The sequence below is a fragment of the Cydia amplana genome, chromosome 15 (assembly GCF_948474715.1).
Source record: "Cydia amplana chromosome 15, ilCydAmpl1.1, whole genome shotgun sequence".
NCBI lineage: Eukaryota > Metazoa > Arthropoda > Insecta > Lepidoptera > Tortricidae > Cydia > Cydia amplana.
This window is the reverse complement of record NC_086083.1, coordinates 15,905,929-15,918,066: the sequence shown is the minus strand read 5'-3', so window position 1 is coordinate 15,918,066 and position 12,138 is coordinate 15,905,929. Positions and strand designations below refer to the sequence as shown.

Genomic DNA, 12,138 nt, shown 5'->3' with positions numbered 1-12,138 from the left:
GCCATACAAACTTCAAATCTCGCCCCTCTACGCTTCGCCGGGTGGACTACCTCCTTTATACTTTGTGCGATGGTAAAATGATAAAGAATTGGAATAAGTTGTTTTAAAAATTATAGGCGTTGTTACAATAATACAGGGTGAAATTTTATTCACCATTAAAACTTTATGGGGTATGCAGATAGGTCATAAGGAACAACTTTTACTATGGGACCAACCTTGAAATCTCGAAAACAAAATCAGCTGTTCCATAAATTTCGGGAAGTCATAAGTCGACGATTTTTATGGAACAACTTATTTTTTTTCGCGATTTTTGGGTTGACCCCATAGTAAAAGTTACATTACACATAAAAGTTAAGTTACTTACTTTACGACCTATCTGAGCATGTTTCAGAGTTTGAACGGTGACTAAAATTTCACCCTGTATACATGTATGTTAACTCTACTGGTTGTGCTGATTAAGTTAGAAAAATTATGTCTGATTATGAACGACTGTGATTATAAAATGAATATTAGCAGAAATCATGTGATGATTAAGTTAAAAAAAAAATCTGATTATGAACGACTGTGATTATACAAATAATATTAGCAGAAATCACTGGCTGTGATGTTTAAGTTAAAAAAAGTCTGATTATGAACGACTGTGATTATACGATTAGGTAATATTAGCAGATATTTATGTTAATAAGTACTTTGATATCCAAAAAAAGGGTAATAAAAGACGTACATATCATTTATAGTTTGGCTTTCACTTACCTCAATGTGAGAAACAGCTTTTGTGAATTTGTCAAAACTCTGTTTGACGTGAGTTTGGATTTCGGTAGATGCTCGTCCAAGTGTTGTAACAGGTAATCAAAAGTTTCCACACTCATTCGTGTGTATTCGTAAAACTTTTGTGGATGCTGTCGGTATTCTTGGTATAATGCCCGGAATTCGCCCAACGTATAACGTCGTCTATTCGTTACGTGCACACCTTCTCTCATATTTAAAATGTCTCCCATGAAATAGGAGCTGCTTTCGAGGCATTGAAGGGCCACTTTTGAAAAAGACATTTTGAGCCACCCGAGTACGTCCCATCCGCTCGAAGTCGCCGCGGCTACTGCGAAGTACGTGGCCTGCTCGCCGCCCCGCTCAGAGGGCCTACCGCGAACCACGTTCGACGTGTTGCCTCCCTGTCACACTTACGTACGAATTTACAAGTGCGACAGAGAGGCAGCACGTCGAACGTGGTTCGCGGTAGGCCCACTGAATTCCGCGCCGCCGGACGCACGGCAGGTCGCTTAAGACCAAAGTCGTGGCCAGCGCGTAACACTCACGTCTCGTGGCTCGCGCGAGAGTCTAAATCGACTATGAGAAAATGTATCAATTTAGTTCTTTAGGTGAAACCTAGAGGCGCTGTACAAAACTCCGATATAACTCTGCTCTGTTTTTTAGTATACTTAGAAAGGGACAGCATCGTTTGGAGTGGAGTGAAGTTAGGCACATTAGACCGTAAAGAAACGTAAAACGTGACATACGGCGCGTTTATCCACTGAAAGTAAGCGAGAAATACTCTCAACTCTGGCAACTGATGGTAGAGGCTCAGATACGTTCCCGCCGCTCCCGCGCAGTCCGGCAACCGACGCGATACGATTAACGTGACTAATGCTAAATATCTGTGTCGTTTTCACTTTAATAGTAGATTGTTAACCAAGGGATGAAAGGCACTCATTTCTGCCAAGGTAGTTTGGTGCTCGAACGCAATCAAATGTAGTAATGGAAAATTGCACATAAGTTGGAGGAAACAAACGCCTCAATTTCTCAAGAAAAGGAAAGACCAGTAAATGTGACGTTATTGCAAGACCAACTAGACTCAGCAGAAAACGAGAGATTTATGATAAGACCCATTGAAAACCAGCAGCAAATGGAGATATTGGAAAATAATCTTGCCGATAAATCCTATAAAAAGAAATTAATCAACAGGTTACCATTACCTATTATGCTCATGTTCAGTCGGTAGTGGCAGAATATGCGCATACAAACTTGTAGATACAGTTTTCGCAAACGGTTTTCTCTGTCAATGCTCATGGTCTGGACTGTCTGGAGGTAGTAAGGGGGAATTGTCTAAAATTCCTACCTAGATTACCTACCTATTATTATTTTTTTTATTATAAGTAATTGGCCGAAACCGCGTTCCCTTAGGGTTAATTTCTTTTAAAGCTAAAATACCTATCAGTCCTTTGGGTCTTTTCTGCCTTCCGCGTCCTATTTTGTTATAACTCACAAGCCGTGATGGTTTATTTATTTTCAATTACTTCTTACACAAATCTGTGAAAAAAAAACTAGGCCCACTGTTATGGAATAGTCCATTCGACATGTTTGAATTGTAACGAAGGAGGAAACGGAGATTGCGGGCCAACGATGAACCAGCCCTGCATCTATAATGCGCCAACATAACAGAAAGTCATAAGTCAAGGAAAGGCAAGAACTGCAGCCAACCAGAAAGCGCGCTGCTAGTTTTACACATACGACCATCATACGACACATACACATGGCCTTTGAAAAATTGAGCGGCTAAAAGAAAGACATAAATTATTTTAAATTGATGCCCGATAATACCTACTGTTTGTTTATTTCCTACTAAGAATGTGTTTCCAATTTAATAATGCAATGTTGGAAAGTATGCATCAACCAGAAATTAAATTGCACTCGATAGATGAAATAGACGCCCACGATTTTAATGAATTTAAACAAAATGTGAAGGAAGTACTGAAAAAGAACGAGGATGATTCATCCTTAACCGCTGGTTTAAATTTTTTTTATCACGATAAAAATAGGTGCACGGATAATGTTGCGCAGAAACATCGATGTAAGGGCCTGGTAAACGGAACATTAGAAAAAAAATATTGGTATGTGGATAACAGTATTACTGAATCGCGATTAGAAAGGGATTGAGATAGCTGTCAATCCATATTGATTTTGACGTAAGTGTATGGAAATCTGTTATTTCTAATCCCTTTCTGATCGCGGCATGATAATAATAATGCGCGTAAAATTACCATCAAATTTAACCATAATTTAATATACGAGTTAGAACGTGTTAAGACTAAGTTCCAGATATTTAATAATGCATATGTTCACCGAGAGCAATTTCCTATTTGCTTAGCATATGCTATCACTATTCATAAATCAAAAGGCCTTAGCCTTGACAGCGCTCTTCTCGACATTGGTACTTCATTATAGTTCGTTTTTAGGGTTCCGTACCCAAAGGGTAAAAACGGGACCCTATTACTAAGACTCCGCTGTCCGTCCGTCCGTCTGTCACCAGGCTGTATCTCACGAACCGTGATAGCTAGACAGTTGAAATTTTCACAGATGATGTATTTCTGTTGCCGCTATAACAACAAATACTAAAAACAGAATAAAATAAAGATTTAAATGGGGCTCCCATACAACAAACGTGACTTTTGACTGAAGTTAAGTAACGTCGGGCGGGGTCAGTACTTGGATGGGTGACCGTTTTTTTTGCTTGTTTTGCTCTATTTTTTGTTGATGGTGCGGAACCCTCCGTGCGCGAGTCCGACTCGCACTTGGCCGGTTTTTTTTAGCATTAGAATTAGATAAAAAGTAAACAATCTTGATGTGTCTTTTAATTGAAAAATACGTTTTAAAAATAAGTCACAGCAAATATGTAACAATTATAAATCTAATACGATCATTTATATTCTTCTGCTTTCATAAATAATAGGTACGACGACGACGGTGTAAATTGTGACGTGTAATATGTAATAATATTATAAATAAATGAGTATGAGTATGTAGTTACTGATTTTTAAAAAGCGTTTTTCAATTCTAATGCTAAAAAAAAAGCAGAGGGCAGGCTTACGTTGCACTCTCCAGGGTTAAAACAATAGACGGCGTAAGTACATCTCATTAATTTCGATCCTAGTCATGGTCGCGACCATCGCTCTCTTCTCTTCCATTCTTCATAAAATATGGTAGGTACCTACATAATTTTAATTCCTAGTTTCATTTATATAGCGCAATGAAGGGCCAACACAATTTGCCGACCGCGACAGACTATGAGACAAAAAGTATCATGAGTATTATCACATCCTTACAATCCTCAATGAGGCAATTAAGAGCAAATCCTCGCCTTCGTCTGACGCACCTGCGTCGTCTTGCCAAAACAACTATAAGGCCAAGCTGCCAACAATCAAAATTGAAACTGATGTGTACCTACATCACATTTCACCTTATGTGCTTTTAATTAATAAAATATACACTGTGACCATCAAGACTGCTTTCTATTCTTCGCCCATCTAACGAACCAGGGGGCCTAGCCAAAACGCATTTCGAAAAAAGATATCGCTAACGAATCGATAAAAAATGTATGGGAATGACAGGTACCGTAGATGAGTCAGTCGAAAAATATTAACGAATACAAAAATCCTAGGCAAATTACAATGTTGGAACGAAACGCAAAACTTTCGTTGCCGGAAGTGGATATCTGCCATACATTGTCTAGCCAAGTGACACTTTTGACAAGCGAAATCGAATCGTTATCGACTCGTAGGTATCGATAAGAAGCGCGAGCTAACCCGGTGCAGATAACTTAGCGAAGTACAGAAAAAGGTTTATTGTGTAGTAAAAATGCACACTTTAAGAATATTGTGGGCAGCGCATAACGCAGAAGTTTCGCGGAGACGCAGGCGCCGTCTGCAAAGTCGCCTCCGGCTCGAAAGAGTTGAGAAGATGCCCGAATTGTTGTTCATTCAACAATTCCGGCTCAGCAAATCTGTGTTCAAAGAACTGTGTTTAGACCTGCGTACCCAGACCAGACTTCGTGGCACGTGTGAAATCCCTTTGGAAATAAAGGTAGTACTTACTGTCTTTGTATAATCTTGTGTACACTAAGTATTCATTATCTTTATGAGTGAAACGAGTATCTTTTGTTTCTTAGGTTTTATGTGCGCTAAGCTTTTACGCCACGGCCTCTGATCAAAGGATTGTGGGTCTAACCCAGCACTTGACTCAACGTACAACGAGCCATTGTATTCGTCAGGTGACCGACGCATTGAACTGCCAAAGCATCAGCGATAAATGGGTTGTGTTCCCACAAACACAACAAGAGCGAACCGCCATAAAACAAGAGTAAGTCTGTTTACTTTATTACTATCCTAGCTTATTTTTATAATGGACACATTTGTACATAGTCAACAGCAGAAACTAGTATGTAGTACTATTTGTAATGAAAATAAAATAAATATTATACGGACAATCTTACACAAATTGACTAAGTCCCACGGTAAGCTAAAGAAGGCTTGTGATATGGGTACTCAGATAATATAAAGGTTGAACACGCCAAAACTGGGGCATGTACAATCGACTATTGCTATGCAAATAATAGAGATATACAAACTTTTATGGCACCTACTTGGTCACAAGACACTGGCCTATAATGTTATCAAGTTTTTTTAAATTATGTTTATTCGTTGTCAAAATGTCGAGCAAACAACATCAACAACGCGAGCGAATTTTGCACGAATACGTAGAAAATTCATTACTGAGCTACAGAGATATCGCGAAACGACTGAAATGTCCTCAATCTACGGTTTGTCGCGTATTAAAAAAGTTCCGTGCGCACCTAACAATAGATCGGAAGCCAGGAAGTGGAGGCGTGCAGGGTGTCAAGAATAAAAAAAAGGACGAGAAGGTGGTGAACATGTTTGCCTCAAATCCTAAGATTTCGTCTCGCGATGTTGCTAAAAAAGTTAAAATGTCTCAGTCCTATGTTCAAAAAGTGAAACGTAGGGCTGGCCTAAGGAGTTATAAGGCCCAGGCAGCACCAGATCGAGACTCGAAACAGAACTCATCCGCGAAGAAACGGTCTCGAAAACTTTATGAGAATTTCATAACCAAATTTGCATGCGTCGTCATGGACGACGAAACATACATAAAAGGTGACTTTAAACAAATTCCTGGGCAAGAGTTCTATACCAGCCTAAGTAGAGTAGACGCCCCTGAAGAGTGTAAATTAAAAAAACGTTCGAAATTTCCAAAAAAGTACCTGCTTTGGCAAGCAATATGTAGCTGTGGGAAAAGAAGTCGGCCGTTTATTACTACCGGGACAATAAACGGCGATATTTATAGAAAAGAGTGTTTGCAGAAACGTTTGCTACCTTTCATAAGAAAGCATGACTCACCACCTTTGTTTTGGCCAGATTTAGCCAGTTGCCACTACTCAAAACCAGTGATGGAATGGTATGCTGCAAATGGGATCGTGGTGGTACCAAAAGTGTGCAACCCCCCAAATAGTCCGGAACTGCGGCCCGTTGAAGAGTACTGGAGTATTATGAAGGGAATTTTAAAAAAGAAAGGTGGCGGAGTAAAATCGGTCCCTGAACTACAAAAGATGTGGACATGGGCGTCAAGACAGTGTTCTATTAACATGGTGCAAAGTCTTATGAGCCGTGTACGTAGGAAAGTTAGAAAAATGGCTTACTGTGTAGACCAAATCTAAAATATGGAATGTTATTTTAAACAGCGTTAAATATGCTATTAAATGTGTAAAACATAATATACTTTTTCACTTTTATTATAATTTTGTACTACATTTTGTGTGCCCCAGTTTTGGCGTGTTCAACCTTTAGTACGTATGACAGACAGTTAACCGCAATTTACATGTCTATAGCATATTACAGAAATATGGTAGAGGGCAGGAGATTGATAGTGTATACGGACCATAAGCCTCTTATAGTAGCGTTAACAAAAGTAGGTTCAGCAAAATAGATGCCACAACGAGCGAGACAGCTAATATACATCGGCGAATTTACGAGCGAGATAGAACACATTAGCGGTTCACAGAATATAGTTGCATTTTTACGCGCTTTTACGTGTAGAAACAATAGCTTGCCCTGTATAGTGATTGCAAATCCGGACATACTTAACAAAATCCGGATTTTCGGATTATGCTTCGGCTGAAATCCGGTTTTAGTGTTTTACTACAAAAAATTACGAAAAATTGAGTTACAACCGCAATTCTTGCTATATTTATAGTATTTATACCAAAACATTACTTTTTTATTGTATTCTACATGTACATACCTGTACTGTAGGCATCGATTTCGAAGAAGTTGCGCAAGCACAGGAAACCGATAAGCAGTTTGCGGACTTGTTTACAGCGGACCGAGCGAAATATAAATTGTTAGGTATGCCAAACTCGAATACGAAGGTATATTGCGAAATATCAGCCAGCCTATTATGGATAGCTTTATCCATCTTTATCCACGTGATAAAATAACTGTCACTGTTTAACACCGTGGGAAAGAAAGTGACGGACACCGTTTTATCACGCTGTCACGTAGACAAGAACGACCATCATATCCGTACAGGTGAGAATGCTGCCCTAGTAGCACGGTCGCATTTTTATCATTTATCACCATGCCTGTCACGTTCTAACAAGTATGTAAGTGCGAAAGTGACGGGCATAGTGATAGTGGATAAAAATGGAACCGTGCTGAGCCCGCAGGACCGTATTTACCGGAAAAATTCAGGAAGATAGCGTTCGAGGCCATTCATCACATTAGTCATCCGGGAATTAGGACCACACGCAAGATGGTAGCTCAGAGATATTTTTGGCCAGGCATGAATAAAGATGTAGGCACATGGGCAAGAGCGTGCGTGCAGTGTCAGAGAGCAAAAGTAAATAGGCATACAGTTTCGAAATTGGGGCAATTTCAAGACGTTTTATAAGTGAACCTTGTTTACCTCACCCATACCTAACACCTGATAGGGTCGTTAGAGGGTCCAGCACTCCAAGCTATTGAAGGTTTGAAAACAACCAATCAGAATTATGAGATTGCTATACTCTAATTCTTAAAAATAGATTCGGAAAGACAAACAACGTAATAGATGCTCACAACAAAGCACTACAAAATCTTGAAAGGGTCTTTTTCTAATGCTAAAATAACCAATAACACTTTTCGAGCTGTTCGGCTGTGGAACAACCTGCCGTTAGATATTAGGTGTACAAAAATTCTTCATAGCTTCAAAGCTTTAAAACCCTACTTAAAAATCATTACCTACTTATCTCTACCTTAATGTGCCGCTGTGTATGTATGTATGTATATAAATATATATTTATTTATGTATTAATTATGAGAGAGAAAGGAATGCCAGAGAAGTATGTGCGGCTTATTCAGGCGATGTATGACAGAGCCAGTACTCACGTCAGGTCGGAAGCAGGAGTAACCGACAAGTTAAATGTGGCGGTAGGTCTACCTACACTGTAATGTATGGATCAGAATGCTGGGTGACGAAAGTGGCGGATGAAAGAAGAGTGCACGCAGCGGAAATGAGAATGTTGAGATGGACGTGTGGAGTGACGAGAAAGGATCGGATTAAGAATGAGTATATAAGAGGAAGTTTGAAAGTAGCACCGGTAACGGAAAAGATGAGGAGTAGTAGGTTAGCATGGTATGGGCATGTACGAGTATTTAAATCCCAACAAAGCAAAAACGATTGGTCAAACAATGATGACTGTTCCAGATGGGACCACCTACGGACAAATAAATTTTTTAAGAAAAAATATCGTCAAGTCTCTTGCGACAGTTTCTTCTGCTGTAGACATAGAAAGTGAAGTTGTCACAATAGAACCGGATCTAATTTTCAAGTGTATATCGTTTATTAAAAGGACTCAAGCAGAACTAAAGGATTTCTTAAAATATGAGCTATCTCCATATCAATGTCATTATTTGATCAAAGTGGGATGCGAAAATCAAAAAAATCTATGTTATACGAAATGTTCACGCCAATATCAGAGGAAAATGTGGGTGATGTTACTACAACATTAAGAAATCGTGACAAGTGACAATGACCACCAAAGGCGCTGCTAACACTCGCAAGGCAACTGCGCGCCAACTAGAGATGCAACTGAAGACTGCTACATAAGATCTACAGGAGTCGAGGGCCTTGTCCAAGCAGTTGCTGCAGGATAGGGAGGAAAGCGAACTGCAGTTCAAGAAATTGGTCGAACAAATTCAGAGTTAAGAAGGGACCTGGCAGACAATGATGTGCAGTTGACTGATGCCCGCGGTGAAGTGGACCGTTTGCAAGAGGCAGTAGACTCCTTCAATCAGTGCGCTTCTACACATGAAGTGGCTTTAACCCTTAACCCGCATCACACATCTGGAAGAGGAACTGGGTGCGGCTAATGATGAACTTAATTTGTTTAGGAGAGAGCGGGAGCACTACGATGCTTCGGAACTACAAAATGTGTACCAAGAGTTGGCAAGCGGCGAAAATCAAATTAGTAAGGACTCTAGAAATTTAGTATTTTTTAATAGTAGCAATAAGTTAAAAAAGTATATTAAGATTAATAGGTATATAAGGAGAACTCAGAAGCTTATCAAAGGCCAGGCATGCATTAAAAAATACAGTAAATTAAAACATGCAAATATCAGTTATGAAAAACAGGGTTCAAAATTGTCATTCGGAGCTTGAAATTAAGGAATCAAATTTCCAGAAATTACATGCCGATATAAATAGGTTATTAAAAGATGAGCTTCTGGTAATAACCGCCATGTATGAAACCACGAATAAACAAGTTGAGGAGCACATCAAGGCTTTCAATAAATTACTGCTGGAAAACCAAAATTTAGAGGAGCGATGCAAGTCATTACTGAATGGAAATATTTGTAATTGTGGCCAAATGCCACCAGCAAAGGTTATTCAAGCCGATGTGGCCCTCAACACTTCTCAGCCAGCTGTACCAGTGGTTACACAGCCCCCTAAAGCAGTCACTGTTATTTTTTCAGATCAGATTGGGTTAGGAATGGGCCCATTATTAAGCTACAGATTACAGCAAAAAGTCTCAAATTACTGTTATCAAAACATGATCTGATCGAACTGATCGTTTTCTGTAAGCCAACAGTGGCGTGCGCTTCATAAAGGCAAAAAGGCACTGCCTACCCTACTATAATTCCGATCTATCCTTTTAAACTACTTAATTTAATTTATACTTGATCGTATCTGTAATCTATAAAACATTCTAAAAATTAATAAGCGCTCCATCTACCGGTGTCAGGTTAAACATTAAACATTGTCGTCACCTATAATTCTACGCAACACCACGCGGGCCACGCGGCACTAGCGCCGCTGCGCGCCTGCCGCTTTGCACGGCAAAGACAGAAAACATTTCTGTCTGAACCTTTCTATGTGTGCATGTTTGTGTATCGTCGTTACACGGTTACAGTGTAGTGGGCCTTCCTATAAATACAAGCACACAATGATAGAAGTAACGCACACATTTAGACGCTCTTAGGCAGAGCCTATCGTTCGAATCCTTAACGATGACGGCCGAAGATTTCCGAATAGTTCCGATGCGATGCATTATTAAGTGACTATCTTATGGTAACTTAGTACAAATACGAGACTACTTTTTTATTCGTTTAGTGTATTTTGGCAAGTTTATTTACATTTTTTATTCGGCTGCCATTGTTTGTTTGTTTTGGTGAGATAACAGTGTAAACAGTGACCGGCAATTAGAATAATTGTGATTATAGTGAAAATATGGATATTTTAAATTGTGAACGTTGTACGGTGGGTGTGTGTGTACAAATTATTAAAAATAAAATAAAAAATTTCAAAGCTTTTTGTTTTAGCAAAAAGAAAGAGGTAATTGAAAAGGGCCGGTGTACACCGGAATTGCAGAACTTAACACAAACAAGTGGCAAAGTCAATCGTAAGTTCAATACCAAACAATATGATTCGTATTATTGGCTCACGGGTTGCGCCCATAGCGGCCGCTTGTTCTGCTTCCCTTGCCTATTGTTTTCAAACATTAAAACAGTATGGAATGACGCCGGCTATGTCGATCTGCATAATTTGTCTACGGCACTAAAAAAACATGAGCAATCAGACAAACACCTAGAAGCTTCTCTTCAATTTCACACGTTTGGGAAAAACCGTATTGAGACGCGATTAAATGCTCAGATACAAATTGACATCGATAGACATAACGCGAAAGTCGATCGAAATCGAAATATTTTTCAGCGGCTCATTGACATTGTTTGCTTCCTGGGAAAGCAGGAGCTTCCATTTCACGGACATGACGAATCCGAATCATCGGTTAATAAGGGTAATTATTTAGAGATGGTAGAATTGCTGGCTAAATACGACGGCGTTTTAGAAAACCACCTGCAAAATTCGACTAGCTCTTTTACGGGTTTATCAAATCGGATTCAAAATGATTTAATTTCTAGTGTGGCGTCTGTGTTGAATGAAACGATAAAACGGCAAATAGCTGCCACTGATTTTGTTGCTGTGATGGTCGATGAAACTCCCGATGTAAGCGGAAAGGAACAACTGGTAGTAATTTTGAGATATTTTCACAAGTCGGAAGTGTGTGACCGATTCATCAAATATGTCGACGTAAGTTCCGACCGCACCGCGCCAACTTTAAGTAGTATCATACTACAGATTCTGACAGAGTTTGATTGTTTGTCGAAATTGATAGCTCAGACATACGACGGTGCCGCTGTGTTGTCATCTCAACTCAATGGCGTTCAGTCATTGGTTCGTGAGCAATGTCCTCTTGCTCTGTATGTCTGGTGTTCTGCCCATGTTCTCAATTTGGTACTTTCGAAATCCTGTGAACGTATTCCTGAAACTAAACGTTTATTTAATGTCATTAAAACGTTAGGCAATTCTTTTCACAGCAGTACCAAAAGACAAGACCACTACAACAAAATGGCTGACTTGAAAAAATTGCCTCGCGTTGCCGACACACGCTGGACATATAATTCACGTACCGTAAACGTAATATACAATTCTTGTCCACATCTGATTAACTTGTTGGAGGATATGGCAGAAAACGAGAACACCTGGGACGGCGACACATTGTGTCAAGTATCATCATTCTTGAACAATTTGAAAGAGTTTGAATTTCAGTTTTTACTCCGTATATTTAACGAAATTTTCGCAGAAACGGATATACTTTACAACATCATTAAAAAAAAGACGTCCGATGTGGGTTATTGCATAAAAAAAATTAACGAATTTGAAGCATTCCTGCAATCATTTCGATCGAAATTTGATGCAATTTTCGAAGACGTTAAAAAAATTACCGGGCCACCAAAGCGAAAACGCAACGTTGCAGAT

The 12,138-nt window shown here is 39.4% G+C and overlaps 1 protein-coding gene across 1 annotated transcript in view; it reads right to left on the bottom strand.

Annotated features, from left to right (window-relative positions):
* The window catches only part of LOC134654661 (zinc finger BED domain-containing protein 4-like), a 1,082,235-nt gene that overhangs the window by 710,375 nt on the left and 359,722 nt on the right, over nucleotides 1-12,138 (bottom strand). The window lies entirely within an intron of this gene.